This window comes from Plecotus auritus, assembly GCF_963455305.1.
Source record: "Plecotus auritus genome assembly, chromosome: 8".
Lineage (NCBI taxonomy): Eukaryota > Metazoa > Chordata > Mammalia > Chiroptera > Vespertilionidae > Plecotus > Plecotus auritus.
In genome coordinates this window covers 100184991-100200293 of record NC_137782.1, presented here as the reverse complement: position 1 = coordinate 100200293, position 15303 = coordinate 100184991, and the positions used below count along the sequence as shown (strand labels likewise).

General features: G+C 44.0%; 1 pseudogene across 1 annotated transcript in view; it reads left to right on the top strand.

Annotated features, from left to right (window-relative positions):
• Positions 1-14246, top strand: part of LOC308256632 (protein SPT2 homolog) — a 215628-nt pseudogene extending 201382 nt beyond the window's left edge. The window contains exon 3 of the transcript in view: positions 13704-14246. The product of the transcript in view is annotated as a protein SPT2 homolog (transcript). The remainder of the gene's footprint in view (positions 1-13703) is intronic.
• Positions 14247-15303: the final 1057 nt, after the last annotated feature.

Below are 15303 nucleotides of genomic sequence, written 5' to 3'. Positions count from 1 at the left end.
GTCATATCATCACGGGGGATTGGTCAGGTTGACAGCCGGAAGTGCTGAGGTGACCAAGGATATGGTCTGGCCCAGGTGAGCAGCCAGAATTGCTCTGGTAGACATCGGCTTGAGGTTCGATGACCAGCCTGAAGTGCTGATGTCATCAAGGGGGAGATGCCACGTGGACAGCCAGAAACGCTAAGGTGGATAAGGGCTTGGTGCCCGATGTTGGCCCAGAAGTGCTACAGTCAACGAGGGGGAGGGGCCACTGGGAGAGCCAGAAGTGCTCAGGTGGATAAGGGTTGGGGTCCATGGACCAGCAGGAAGTGTTTATGTCATCAATGGGGTGGGGCCAGGTGGACAGCCGGAAATGCTGAGGTGACCATGGATATGGTCTGGCCCAGGTGAGCATCCAGAAATGCTCTGGTGGACAAGGGCTTGAGGTTCGGTGACAGGCCTGAAGTGCTGATGTCATCAACGGGAAGAGGCCCACATGGACAGCCAGAAATGCTCAGGTGGATAAGGGCTTGGTGCCCGATGTTGGGCCAGAAATGCTGCCATCCTCAAGGGGGAGGGGCCACTTCGATAGCCAGAAGTGCTCAGGTGGATAAGGGTTTGGGGCCCAAGGGCCAGCAGGAAGTGTTCACGTCATCAAGGGGGCGGGGGCACGTGGACAGCCAAAAGTGCTCAAGTGGATAAGGACTTGGCCCAGGGACAGGCACCTGTCTCTTATCTTGCTGGGGCCTCCAAATGTTGGATCATAAATCAGCGAGCTAGACAAGCACCGTAATGGGTCAGTTAGTTAGGAGTCATCTTTATTTCACACAGGTTCCGAGCAGAATACCTCTGTCAAATTCTGAACAATCACAGGAAGGAGTATTCTCTTTTTATATCATTCTAGGTCTTTGTGTAAGTTTTTTTTTGCAGACAGTTTGTAACCTTGAGTATATATCATATCTAACAAACACCTGTCATATCTATACAGACAACTTGTAACCTTGAGTACATATCATATCTATACAGACACCTGGTATGGGAGTACATATCAGTATCATTGTTTCAGCCCCTTACATTGGATGGCTAGCCTAGAAGGTCAGGCAGTTAAGTTTATCTTTCCTATTATTTAAGCTAAAAGCAAAGTTATTTTATAGAATAAGAGATCATCTAAAAATGACAGAGTTGACTTACAGAGCAAGGGACTATCTAAAAATATCAGAGAATTTCAAATAGCAGGTTTTCCAGAGGAGGAATTACTATTATGCTTCACTCTACCATGTCCCAAAGCGTTTTATATACCAAATGTTTCCTCATTGTTTTTCACATTCATTTGTACGTGAATTAATTGAACAGAATAGAAGGTTTAGTAAGTTACCGAAATCCGTCAGTAAATTTTGTAAGATAAAGATGTCTCCTTAGATCAGTTGTGAAAATGTGCCTTTTAAAATAAGTGGTGTTGGGACACTGGGCAAACAGCAGGTCACAGATACAGGACAACCAGCAGGATTTTTTCTGATTTGAGAGACGGGGTAGCCATTAGTGAGCATTTCCTGTGGGGACACTTTTCATGAGCATATACTGCAGGCTGAACACCAGAATTCTGGAGTGTACTGCTTACCTGAGCTGCGTGGTCCCATCTTACAGTCTCTCTGGAGGCAGAGCCAAGGTGCTGAGGCTTGGATTGTCAGCAATGAATGAACTACACTATAAAACAGGAGAATTTGGCCTGACTGGTGTTGCTCAGTGGTTAGAGGGTCAGCCCGCACTGGGAAGAGTTGCAGGTTTGATTCCCAGTCAAAGACATGTACCTGGGTTGCAGGTTTGATACCCCATGAGTACAGGAGGCAACCAATTGATGTGTCTCCCTCATATTGATTTTTCTCTCTTTTTCCTGCTCCCTCCCTCCCTTCCACTCTCTAAAAGATCAATGGAGAAAATATCCTCAGGTTGAGGATTAACCAAAAAAAGGGTTTTTTTTTTCCATGTTACAAAATGAAAACTTTGAGAAATCTGTTCTGTGTTAAAAAGAACATTGCTTGTGCCCTAACCGGTTTGGCTCAGTGGATAGAGTGTCGGCTTGCGGACCGAAGGGTCCCAGGTTCGATTCCGGTCAAGAGCATGTACCTTGGTTGCGGGCACATCCCCAGTAGGGGGTGTGCAGGAGGCAGCTGCTTGATGTTTCTCTCTCATAGATGTTTCTAACTCTATCCCTCTCCCTTCTTCTCTGTAAAAAATCAATAAAATATAAATTAAAAAAAAACACATTGCTTGTAAATCTTAGAACCAGGCTCAGGTAGATTCCAGGGACCCCAAGCTTTAGGGTTTCCCTTTCTCAGAACTGCTGGGATTGCACAGGAAGAGGTGCAGATTATGAAAGGAGCCACTTTGGGCTAAAAAATTAGGAAGAATTTTTATTCTCTTTAGTCTAAGAGAGCAGCCTTGGTGAGCAAAGGAAAAACTTGTTTTGCTATCACAACAGTCTATAAACTAGAGGCTCAGTGCATGAAATTCATGCATGGGGGCGGGGGGGTTCCCTCAGCTCAGCATGCTCCCTCTCGCAGTCCAGGAGCACTTAGGGGATGTCCGACTAAGGGACCTAAGCTGGAAGTTGGACATCCTTAGCACTGCTATGGAGGCAGGAGAGGCTCCCGCCAGCACTGCTGCACTGGCCAGTGGTGAGCCCAGCTACTGGCTGACGGGCTCTCCCACTGTGGGAGCACACGGACCCCCAGGGGGCAGCTCTTGCGTTGAGCATCTGCCCTCTGATGGTCAGTGCGCATCATAGCGACCAGTCGTTCTGCCATTCAGTTGATTTTCATATTAGCCTTTTATAATATAGGATAGGACTAGGGGGCCGGTACATGAAATTCGAGCACTGGGGGTTGAGGTGTTCCTCAGCCCAGCCTGCACCCTCTGCAATCTGGGACATCCCTCGCACAATCCGAGACTGCTGGCTCCCAACTGCTCACCTGCCTACCTGCCTGATTGCCCCTAACAGCTTCTGCCTGCCAGCCCGATCACCCCCAACTGCCCTCCCCTGCAGGCCCGGTCCCCCACAACTGCTCTCCCCTTCTGGCCATCTTGTGGCAGCCATCTTGTGACCACATGGGGGTGGCCATCTTGTGACCCCATGGGTGAGGCCATCTTGTGACCACATGGAGATGGCCATCTTGTGATGACATGGGCATGGCCAACTTATGACCACATTGGGCAGCCATCTTATGACCACATGGGGATGGCCATCTTGTGTGAGGGTGTGATGATCAATTTGCATATTATCTCTTTATTATCTAGGATTATCCCATGTTTTCCTCTAAAACATTTTTCCTAAAATGAAAATGGCTTTCTGTGTGCAGTTTACTTAAGCAATAAAATATGGAGTTAATTCAAAATTCTACCCAAGAGTTAAAAAAAACTGCTATCATTTTAAGTATATCTCCCTTCAGACATCTCTACGTGCACACATTTCCTTTCTTCTGTTTTATCTCTATATAATTTACTATTTTAGGTTCTTAATATGGATGCAAAACATGTAAATTTTCAACTTTTATTCCTAGTATGTGCATTTATGAGTGCACATTTTTTCATAAATTTTGGTATGTGGTATTATCATTTAGTTCAACTTATTTTCTAACTTGAATTGTGATGTATTGTTGGGGTTAGAAGTGTATTTGACAACTTTTAAATATAAGGAGTTTCTAGGTACTTCCGTTCTTGATTTCTGGATTAACTACAATGACAACAAGAAACATATTGTGTATAATTTCAATTCTTTGAAGTTAGTTTACACCTGCTTCATAGTCCAGCAGGTTCACTTGAAAAATAATTGAAATGCTCCTCCACTGCCATCTTGTGTGCATCTTGGGAGTAGCACGTCAGTGCAGGTCAGCAGGACAAAGGGGTGGCTATAGTGGAGCATCTCTAAGAGCTGAATGAAATGCTGTTTAGGAGTGTATTTCAGAACTTTTAAAACTAAGAACTTTCCTATCATCAACCAATCAAGAAAAGACAAGTGCTGGCAAGGGTGTGGAGTAAAAGGAACCCTCGTGCACTGCTGGTGGGAATGCAGACTGGTGCAGCCACTGTGGAAAACAGTATAGAATTTCCTAAAAAAACTTAAATATGAAACTCCCATTTGACCCAGTAATCCCACTTCTAGTACTATATCCCAAGAAATCAGAAACACCAATGAGAAAAATTATATGCACCCCTATGTTCACACCAGCACAATTTACAATAGCTAAGATTTGGAAACAACCTAACAGCCCATCAACAGATGAGTGGATTAGAAAACTATGGTACATTTACAAAATGGAATACTATGTAGCTGTAAAAAAGAAAGAACTCTTACCATTCACAATAGAATGAATGGACCTGGAGAGCATTATGCTGAGCAAAATAAGCCTGTCAGGGAAAGATAAATATCACATGATCTTACTTATTTGTGGAATATAATGAACAAAATAAACTGATGAACAAAAATAAATCCAGAGACTTAGAAGCATCAAACAGACCGTCCAACCTCAGAGGGAAGGCAGGGGAGGGTGAGGGTAAGGGGAGAAATCAACCAAAGGAGTTGTATGCATGTGCAACTTGGGAATAATACCTTAGTGCCTTTCAGCAGGAAAGGTTGTTGGGTACAGTGGGTTATCTGATTGTTGAATGCAGTTTGCTGCTCAGGTTGTTGAAGTGTTTTACATCCTTACTGAAGTCTTTGTGTGAGGCTATTGGTTCTGAAAGAGGTATGCTCTGTCTCTGAATGAGAGAGGTGTGTTAAACTTATTACGATTACAAATGTATCTAGTTTCCCTTGTAGGTCTCTTCTATGTACTTTGATTTCATGTTATGAAGTGCTTGTGAATTTGGATATTCCTGGTAAAATGCAATTATTCATATGAAGTGCTCTTTATTTATAGTAATGCTTTTTGCCTTCAAGTCTCCTGTGTTATCATATACTTTTTATTTGGTTTATATTCGCTTAATATATTTTTTTCTGTTCTTTCACTTTTGATATCTTTGTGCCCTTAGGTTTTCGGTAGCTTTCAGTTTTTATATTAGTTATGAGTAAAATGAGTTAATTTTTGGTTCAATATTTTTCACCATTCAGTTGTTCCAACACTCTTTATTAATATAATGCATATTTTCCCACTGATCTAAGGAGATATTTTTATTTTACCAAATTTCCATATGTATTTGAGTCTATCACTGGACTTTGTTTTCCGTTCCATCAGTTTATCTATTCACAGGACATTATCCAAGTTTTTTAATTACTGTAGCATTATAACACAACTAGAGGCCTGATGCATGAAGATTCGTGCAAGAATGGGCCTTCCTTACCCTGGCTGCCAGCACTGCCTTAGCTCTGGAACTGCCTTTTTGCTCTGGCCTGGAGCCGCCTTTCTGCCTTGCCACACTGCCCGTCAGCCCTGCCCTTGCATGCGCGTCTCCAGACTTCTGGCTTCCATGGTTCCCGAGTTTCCACCTTACAGTCCAGATTTCCACCGTAAGAGAGTGGGTCCCCAGGGGCTTGCCCGGAACCAAGGTTCAGTGCAGTCAGAACTGGGGTTCAGTGCAGTCAGGAGCTTCCGACTCCCTTCCACTAGGGAAAGCCTGCGGCAACCTCCGCAGTCAGTCTTTTTGCGCACTCGCGCATCCAGACCCCTGCCGCCATGGCTCCCCTGAGTCTCCGAGTCTCTGAGTCTCCGTGTGCCTTTCTCTCTAACTGACAGTCCAAACTCCCCCTGAATGAGCCTGGGTCCACAGGGTTTCGCCCGGAACTGAGGTTCAGTGCAGTCGGAACTGGGGTTCAGCACCGTCGGGGGCTTCCTTCCCCCTAACACTAGAGAAAGCCAGCCAGGCACTCCGCCGCCCTTCCTCTCTGCGTGCACGTGTCTCTGTACCTCAGCCCTTTTCCTCTCCTTCTCTGTGAGTTTTCCTCTTTCCTTCTAGTTGTAGAATTTCCACTCAGCCAGCTTTCCTGTGGTTCTGGATGGTGTCTGTTCTGTCTTTTAGTTATAGTTTTGAAATTGTTGTGTGGGTCAGCAGTTTAGGTGCTTACCTATGCTGCCATTTTGGTTTCTCCTCTTTTTAAGATTTTTACCAGATCATGTAACAGTTAGTAGGTTTGATGAGATTCCCAAGGCTCAGTTAGGTTAGTAGGAAACTAAGCGAAAGCCGGTTGTTTTAAAATCATGAGGGAATCCTTTTGGAATGTGAAATTAATACAATGGGATATTGTGCAGCCTGTGCATGACACCTCATACAGATCACTTGTAATATTAAGGTGCATCTGGATGGGGCCTGAGAGGAGTAAAAACGGATCAAATACACAGGCGGTGGCAAATACTATCTTATTGGGAGTTCCCCATAAGGTACGAATGGAATTATCTGAGCTATAGTTAAAACTATACTATTTAATAGGTGCAAGTGCAGCAGCTAATTTCCATTATGTATTTTTTAGGGGCCAATTGTCATGTTGAAATTGAGATCCAACAAATCCTCCTCCATGCCATGAAATGGAGTGATTAGCTTCAACATATGGATAGGATGCATTCCCCTTCCATTTTAGGGTGTGATTGTTACTATATGCAAAACCATACGGGCTCCAACCCACAAAGGAAAAACTGTTATTAAGTTTGCTGCTGGTGGGGTGGTCACTATAACAGTCTTGCCAATTAATTTCTTCCTCGGTAGGGTGCCATTCATAAGACTTTTTACATACCGGCTTAGTGTGGTGGGGTGTCTTAGTAAAGTTACATTTTCTGCACCTCTCCCCAGAGCAAGTAGTGATAGTAGATGTACTTCGGCTTTTGCTTCCCCCTTCTTTGGTGTCCATGTTAGTCAGAAGCCTCTTTTTTAATTTTACACACAAAGGAGCTGTGGTTTGGTTCTGTGTCATACAAAAGGGAAGCTAGGTGGTGATACCCATGTAATTATACTTTGCCCATATACTTCCTTGCCCCACCCGTGGTCCTCCTGGGTGACCAAGGTGTTTGGTGTTATTGGTGACTACATTAGGTGGGGGATCAGCCCACGTAAGGTGTCTTACCCATGGAGGATCAGGAACATAAGTCCAAAATACTTCCCCATTTGCCCCGGTAGCATTACCGCACAGCTGATGACTGCTAGCAGGGCAAGAAAGACGTTCTCAGGCATTCTTGGGGTTCTGGTCTCCTCACAAATTCTCTCTGCTTTCTGGACCATCTTCTTCACCATCTCGCAGGTGACCTCTGGGCTATTTGTCTCGTCCTCCTCCCATTCCTTATCTTCAGTGGGTTGCTTGGGGCTGCTGCTATCTGCGGCTGGGGTAGTCGATTGTCTGCAGCTGTTAAGACATGGCTCCAGGTACAAGGTCCTCATTAACCTGGCCAGTTCCTCCCTCGGATCCATGTTGAAGTTTAATATTTCTTGTGGGAATCCACATGCGCTTTGAGAAATTTTCTGGAAATATTCAAGTGTAGCCTTGACCAAATGTTAACAGGGGGTTGGGGCCCTTCCATAAACCAGACTCGGGATCTTTCCATTTAACCAGACCATTTTCCTTTGGCTTCTTCTGACACCAATTTATTTCCATGGGTGTCTTGCCATCGGCATCACAAGTGAAAAAATTTAAAGTAATTAAGGCTTAGTGTAGTCTACCTACAGGCGATTTCTCCATATTCCCTCTTTTCTGTTTTTCAAGTTGGGATTTTAGCCTATGATGCTGGCGTTCTATAATTGCCTGTCCCTGCAAATTATATGGTATTCATGTAATGTGCTGAATTTTCCACTTTTTTTTTTCTGCTTCCCCCTGTGCAACCTGCTTCAGTGCCTGCTGCCTATGGGCAGAGGCCGGGCAATGGTTCGAGGCCGCAGCTTGCTCTGGCACCGGGCATATGAGAGACCCAGGGGGATGTGAATTTTCCACTTTTTACAAAATTGCTGGAAATGACAGGTTGTGTAAGCTGGTCCATTGACAGTTTTAATGATTTTTGGAATTGCCTTGACGGCAAAAGCATCTAGGCAATGATTAATAATCTGTTTTGCCATTTCCTCTGAAGATGCAGTAGCCCATAGGCCCTTTGAAAAGGTATATACAGAGACATGCAATGCCCAAGGTGTCCAAAAGGAGTATAATGTGTTACATCCATTTGCCACATATGTTCCCTTATCAATCCTCAAGGGTTAATTCCTATATTAGACCCTTGAGGCAGATGTAATATGCAAGTGAGACATTCTCTGATAATCTGTTTTGTCTGTTGTCGAGTGATCGAGAATTGTTTGGACAACATTTTGGCAGGTTGATGAGATTCTGAGGCCTGTTTTAATAAAGCAACCAATTGATCAGCATATGCATTTCCTTTTGTTAGCCGGCCAGGTAATACACTGTGAGCCCTGATGTGAGTGTACAATCTGCTGAACTTGTTTAAATAGTAAAAAATAAACTTTGGTCACTGAGCCATTTTAACTGAGCAGTTTCAATTCTATTCACTAGGCCCACAGCATAAGAAGAGCCAGAGATAATATTAAGAAGCTCTTGGAAATCCTGCAATGCAGCCTTAATAGCCTCTAATTTAATTCTTTGTACAGAAGTATGACTGGTCATTATGACTCGGTCTGAATTCATTGTATGATAGGAAGCTTTACCATTCGATGATCCATCAGTAAAAACAGTTAATGCTCCAGGAATAGGTTCCTGCCTAGAATTTTTTGGTATAATAAGGAGGTATAATATAAAAATTGTAGTAATTTGTCTTTTAATAGGTGACAACTAAGTTCCCCTGAATATCCACTTAGTCCAATTTGCCAATTCAAATCAGTTTGAAATAGTATTTTTAATTGCTTCCCAGTGAGGGAAAGGTAAATGCATTGGGGTTCTTCTCCTCTAAGCTACCTGCAGCACTTTCTAAGTTGAGGTATCAACTGAGCCATAAGTTCTACATATTAACTGCAGTTTTAGAGGATTGATGCCCTAGGTGGACCCATTCAATAATAGCAGGAGAGTTTTTTGGAAGATGACTCCAGTGGGACTATTTGCAGTAGGGTTAATCTGTCCCAATAAAGGCAATTCAGGCTCTACCCATGCTACTTGGGCTGAGGAGATTGCCTGCTCAATTCTTAGCAACTCCTTCCTAGCTTCATCTGTAAATGTTCAGGATGAGGAATTGTCATTTCTCCTGTAGAGATTTTAAGATAAGGTCTTAACCAGTTAATATACCCTAATACTTTTTGAAAATCAGTTAAACTTTTAAGGCAATCTTATTTCCACCTTTTGAGGCCTGATACGTTGCTTTTCAATTATGGTTTCCAGATATTTGAAAGGCGTTTCTTTCTGTACCTTTTCTGGAGCAATTTTTATATTGCCAAAGTCTGCTCTTCCCATAGACTTGCTAAGAGCAAGTCATCCATGTAATGAATAATGTAACATCGGGAATATTTGTCCCTTAAAGGCTGAACAGCTTGAGCTACATATTTTTGACACTAGGTGGGGCCATTGGCCATTCCTTGAGGCAAAACTTTCCATTGATATCTTTTCATGGGGTCTATATTATTAATAGCTGGCACTGAAAATGCAAATCTCTGTTTATCTTGAGGTGCCAAGGGAATGGTCAAGAAACAATCCTTAAGATCTACTACTATAAGAGACCAATCTAGAGGGATTTGCAAAGGCGCTGGGAATCCAGGCTGTAAAGCTTCCATAGTATGCATAGTAGTGTTAACCGCTCTAAGATCATGTAACTATTGCCATTTTCCTGCTGCCTTCTTAGGTATAGTAAATATAGGTGTATTCCAAGGAATATTAGAAGGATCTATGCTCTATTTGTTCCTGTATTAATTCATGAATATGACCTAATTTCTCCTTGGTTAATGGCCACAGATCCACTCATATAGGTCTATCATCTTCCCATTGTATAGGATCTGCATGAGGGTGAGGAGATTGAGCAATAACCACTCCTCAAAATGTTGATACCCTAATCTTCGTCTTTCTAGGTTTCCTTTGGCTTCGATGGGCTCTTTAATTCCCTGATTATTTTTTCCTAAGCTTTGACCAGTCTGATATCCCATCTGAGTTATTAACTGCTGTCCTTTGCCGGTAATAATACAAGCTTGTAAACCTTCTAAAACATCCCGGCCCCATAAGTTGATTGCAATCCCAGAGACTATGTAAGGCTGAAACCATCCTGTCTGTCCTTCTTCATCTTGCCACCTTAACACTGCAGCACTGCACTGTGTATTATCAGGAACTCTAACCCCCATGATAGAGCTTATAGCTTCTACCATGGACCAACTTGGAGGCCAGAATTCTTTGCTGATAATGCTGACATATGCTCCAGTGTCTCTTAAACCTTTAAACTGTTTTCTCTCTATTCTTAAATTAATCATAGGATGGGTTTTGCTAATTTCATGTATCCAATAGCGATCTGAGCTTACAAATCCTTGTGTTCCTCCTTTCCTATTTATAGCTTCACCTTGCTGAATAAAAGGTAGAAGTAGTATCTGAGCAATTCTTTGTCCTGAAGTAAGTTGCATAATATGATTATATTCTAATATTACCTTAATTTCTCCCTCATAGTCTGAATCTATGACTCCAGGCAGAACAGTTAGTCCTTTCAGAGTTTTTCCACTTCTCCCTAAGATTAATCCTAAAGTTCTTGATGGTACAGGTCCCCAGATTCCTGTAGGAACAGCTTGCCGAACCATATCAGGGGTCAAAGTGACCGCTATAGTACTGTTAAAAACTAGGCCTGCGCTCCCTGGAGTGGCTCAGATGAGGGAGTCCACTGTGGGCCTTGCAGGGCAAATTTCCCCTATTGATGATGGGGCTGGGGGGCCGTTTCCCTGTGGCTGTCCATTCCCTATGTCTTGATCTAATGGCTGTCCATTTTTATGAAATTTCGATCTACATTAACCAACCCAATGGTTTCCCTTCTGACTTCTAGGACACAGAGAGGTTTCATCTGTGTTGATTGAATTGGGAGGCAGAATGCTCACGCCTTTCCTTAGATTGCCACCTTGTGTCCTTCTTGGTTGCTTACATTCTTTTTTAAAATGTCTTGTTCTTCCACAATTATAATACCTTTTATTCCCCACCGTTATGGCGGCAGCGAGTAAGTTTGATTGAAAAGTGCCTCACCCCACATTCTGACATGCTCAAATCATTTCTGTAATGGTACTATTTTTTCTCAGAGGCGTCAGGCATTTCTTACAATCAGCATTGGCATTTTCATAAGCTAATGGCTGAATTAAAATGTCTCCTGCTGTTTCATGTTGAATCTGTCATCTCACTGCTTGAGTGAGGCAAGCCATAAAGTCAAAAAATGACTCTGTAGGCCCCTGCATACATTTACTAAAAGCTCCCTCAGGGTCCCCTTTTGATGGTAAAGCCCACCAAGCTCTTCTTCCACAAAGTCTAATTTGCTCATATGCCTGTTGCACATAATTTAGCTGATTTTGCATGTCATTATATTGTCCCAGTCCTGTCAGCATTTCATAAGTTATTTGAGCATTCAGCCCGCAGTTTGCATGGGCTTGCTCCTGACATTTCTCCAAAAATTCTCCCTTCCATAGTAAATAATCTCCTCCGTGAGCCAGAGAATACCAATCATAAGAAGCTAAGAATGCTTCAGAAATATTAGTCATAATTTCTCCAGTAAAAGAGCTATAGGACCATTCTGGACAATGCTTTCACGCAAGGCCTTTATTATTTTAAAGTCAAATTTTTCATGCTATCTTATTATATGATTTAGGAGCTGTGGGTCAGCTACTTGTATAATAGGAAAAGCGAGTTGGTCCTCCACCGTCATGTCCTTTAATCCTTCTCGGATAGCTCTTTGCATAAGTGATTCTATTAATGGTGAATTAAATGTTTCAGGATTAGGACATGGAGGTGGAGGGGACCATGAAGGCCATTCCTCCAATTTTTCTTTTTGCTCCTCTTTAGGAGCAGAAGGTGCAAGGGGAGGGGGTTTGTCCTGTTTTGTTTCTCTAGAAGGCTCTAGCAAATGCAATACCATGTTCCACAAGGAGAAACAATTTGGAGGCAAATTTTTCCCTGCTGCTGAGGTTTTTTCAAGTTATGACTAACTCTTTCCCAACATTCAACATCTAATGTACCTTCTTCAGGAAACCAGGGATTATGTTCTATAATAACATGCAAAAACTGTAAGAGAATACCTTCTGACACTTTAATCCCTTTATCCTTAAGCATGCAAACCAACAGTCTACAATAAAGCTTCTCCCCTTTTGACAAATTCTGCCCATTAGCCTGACTAAAAAAAGATGTTCCCACCCTACTTACAGATCTCGACTTCTGCAGCTGGCTGTGGGCTTTGCATGCGGTGAATTTCCCCACCTATCTGGTGAATTCTTTTTCCCCACCTCGCTGGTGAAACTTTGTTTTTCTGCTCCAGCATAAATCTTCTTTTCCAGATATCCATCATTCAAGGTGCCAGATGTGAGAGTTCATGTCCCACATGGCTCAGGGTTTGGGATCTGGAGAAAGGCTGTGGTCAAATGATGAGACAAGACAAGAAATAATAATTTGGAAATAATGGGGGGCCAGGCAGAGAGTCCAATGCAAGGGCAAGGACTTCACTGGTGCCCAAGCCCTGACAGTCTTTTATTCAATTTTAGATACACATATTGCCCTTAGTCAGGCAGGCAATTCTGGTAACATAAAGACTATCTTAAAGGTCAGTAAATATTAGTAAAGATTTACTTTGAGTCTGTTTGGTCAGGAAATTGCTTGAGCCAGCATTGTCTCAACTAAACAATCAGTGCATAGTTTTGGCCCTTGCCAGAGCTCAAGGTTCATGAGCCTTCTGCATTCCTTGTTTACACTTTTCTGATAGGGAAGACAATGGCTAGCTTCCAACAGTATGAACCAGTGGAAATCAAGGTAGTGGAAAAAAAACACAGAAAAGTGGCCTATGATTGCACAAGAACTTAGGGAGTGAAAACTTCTTGAATGAAGACATATGAAAAAGAAGCCTGAAGCAGATGCAGGACTACCTCTGACCAAAATGGTGCCCTCTCATACTGAAAGTATGGGCCCAATACCTAGCAGAGTTTCCAGGGACAAGCATCCTTCCCCCAAAGGTACTCACCTTCTTCATACTGAGAAGAAATTCAGACCCAGCACAGATAAGAAGAAACATTTAGGTTTGTTTTCATCCAAATCCATGCCAGGAGAGAGGACCAAAGTAAGATCTAGCAACTGCTCCTAAGCCTCACTTCGGAAGGACCATGACAGGCCTGTTGACAATGGGGCTGGAAAGACCCACTTGAGCACCTTTTCACCAAGTGTTCCAAAGACTTCTGCTAAAGGGACTCAGAAATCTGTTACTGAGCACACAGTGAAAAATCTCCTCTCTATCCTAGCCATTCCAGACCTGGACCTGTGGTCTCCCCACATAAGGCTAAGAGTCCAAGTGTCAGGCCATCAGGCAGCAGCTCCAGCCTAGCTCCTGGGCAGCCCATCACAGGGAGTCTTCAGCCTATGGTTAGTTCTGGCTCCGTGCCCAGGCACCAGAATGGCAGCTCCAGCTCAGAACCTGAGCGATCAATCAGTGGGACCAAGAGGCCAGCCAGTGACTTAAGTCCTCCTGGAAGGACAGTCAGCAGTACAGGTGGCTCTGGATGACCCATCAGTGGCCCAGGTGGTTCTAGGAAGTCAGTGGTCAGTTCTGGTGACTCTGGGTGGCCTGTGCACAATCCACATAACCGACGACCAATGAGTGGCTCAGTGCCCCCCAAGCGGTCAGTCAGTGGCTCTGGGCGATCAGTAAGTGGCACAGTTTCAGCTGGACAGACTGTCAGCAGTTCAGGCCCTAGAAGACCAGTGAGCACCTTGGGACCTGGGTGATTAGTTAGTAGCTTAGATCCCCCCATAAACCCAAATGCACTTTTGTCTCAGAAACAATATCTTCTAAGAATATCATTACCTGGCCCACCAATGGACAGATGAATGGAATGAAGCCTTCTTTAGCTGGTTACAGATCTGCCCAATGTTCTCAAGGGTTTCCCTTCCCTGGTGGTTACAAAAGACAATGAGAATATGAAAAGGAGGAAGATGAGAACTATGACTCCAAAATGGAAGATTTTATCAATGATGAAGGAGAATATCAGGAAGAAATATCTAAGCACATTCTTTGGCTATGACGAAAATAAATTACAAAGATGAAGAAGCAAAGTGTTTAAGACTAGGTATGCAACATGACTTAGAGGAAATGAGATGGGAGGAAGAAGCAACGAAATGCGGAGAGGTCAAGAAGCTGAAAAGATGTTAGCTGCTGCTTTTATTTATTTTTGTGAAACACTGGAGACACTCTACTGCAAAGAAGTCCTGCCTTTGGACTGAAGAAGCCCATTATCATGTTAGATTTACTAGTGGCCCAGTGCATGAAATTCGTGTACAGGGGTGGGGGGAAGGTGTCCCTCAGCCCAGCCTGCACTCTCTCCAATCTGGGACCCCTAGGGGGATGTACAGGATCAGGCCTACGCCGGCAGTTGGACATCCCTCTCACAATCCAGGACTGCTGGCTCGTAACCGCTTGCCTGCCTACCTGCCTGCCTGCCTGATTGCCCCTAACCACTTCTGCCTGCCAGCCTGATCACCCCCTAACCACTCCACTGCCGGCGTGATTGACACCCAACTGCTCCCCTGCTGGCCTGATTCCCCCCAACTGCCCTCCCCTGCCTCTACCTGCCTTCTCCAATGGGACACGCCTGCTCTTCGTGAGGCAGAGGAGATGCTGGGACCCCCAGGCCTCACCACACAAAGTTGCTGCTGGGCCCCGCCTCCTCTGTGCACTTGGCCATATTGTGGCAGCCATCTTGTGGAAGCCATCTTGTGGCAACGTCACATGCGAGGGCCACCTAGGTTTATATTAGTATAGATACTTGGATCCTCCAGGACAAGGAATGGATACTATACACTGAGTGGCCAGATTATTATGATCTCTGAACGCATAATTTTCTGGCCACGCAGTGCAAATTGAACGTACCTCCGCTATACCACAAGCCATGCCCACCAGCCAATAAAAAGCGAGTATGCAAATTAACCCAACCAAGATGGCTGCGGCCACAGTGAGAGCAGGAGGCTTGGGTTTCCACAGCAAAAAAGGAAGCCAAGCTTTCCGCCTGCCCTGGCTGGCCCAGGCCTCCACTCAAGACTACAAAGTTTCAATTATAGAAGATAAATAAATCCCCACAAAAATGGCGGCAGCCATGGAGCTGGAGAGAGCAGGAGGCTTGAGTTGCTCCTGACGATGGAGGAAGCCAAGTTTCTGAAGCCCTGGCCTGCCTTGGCCTCCACTCAAAGCTACAAAGTTTAAATTATAGAAG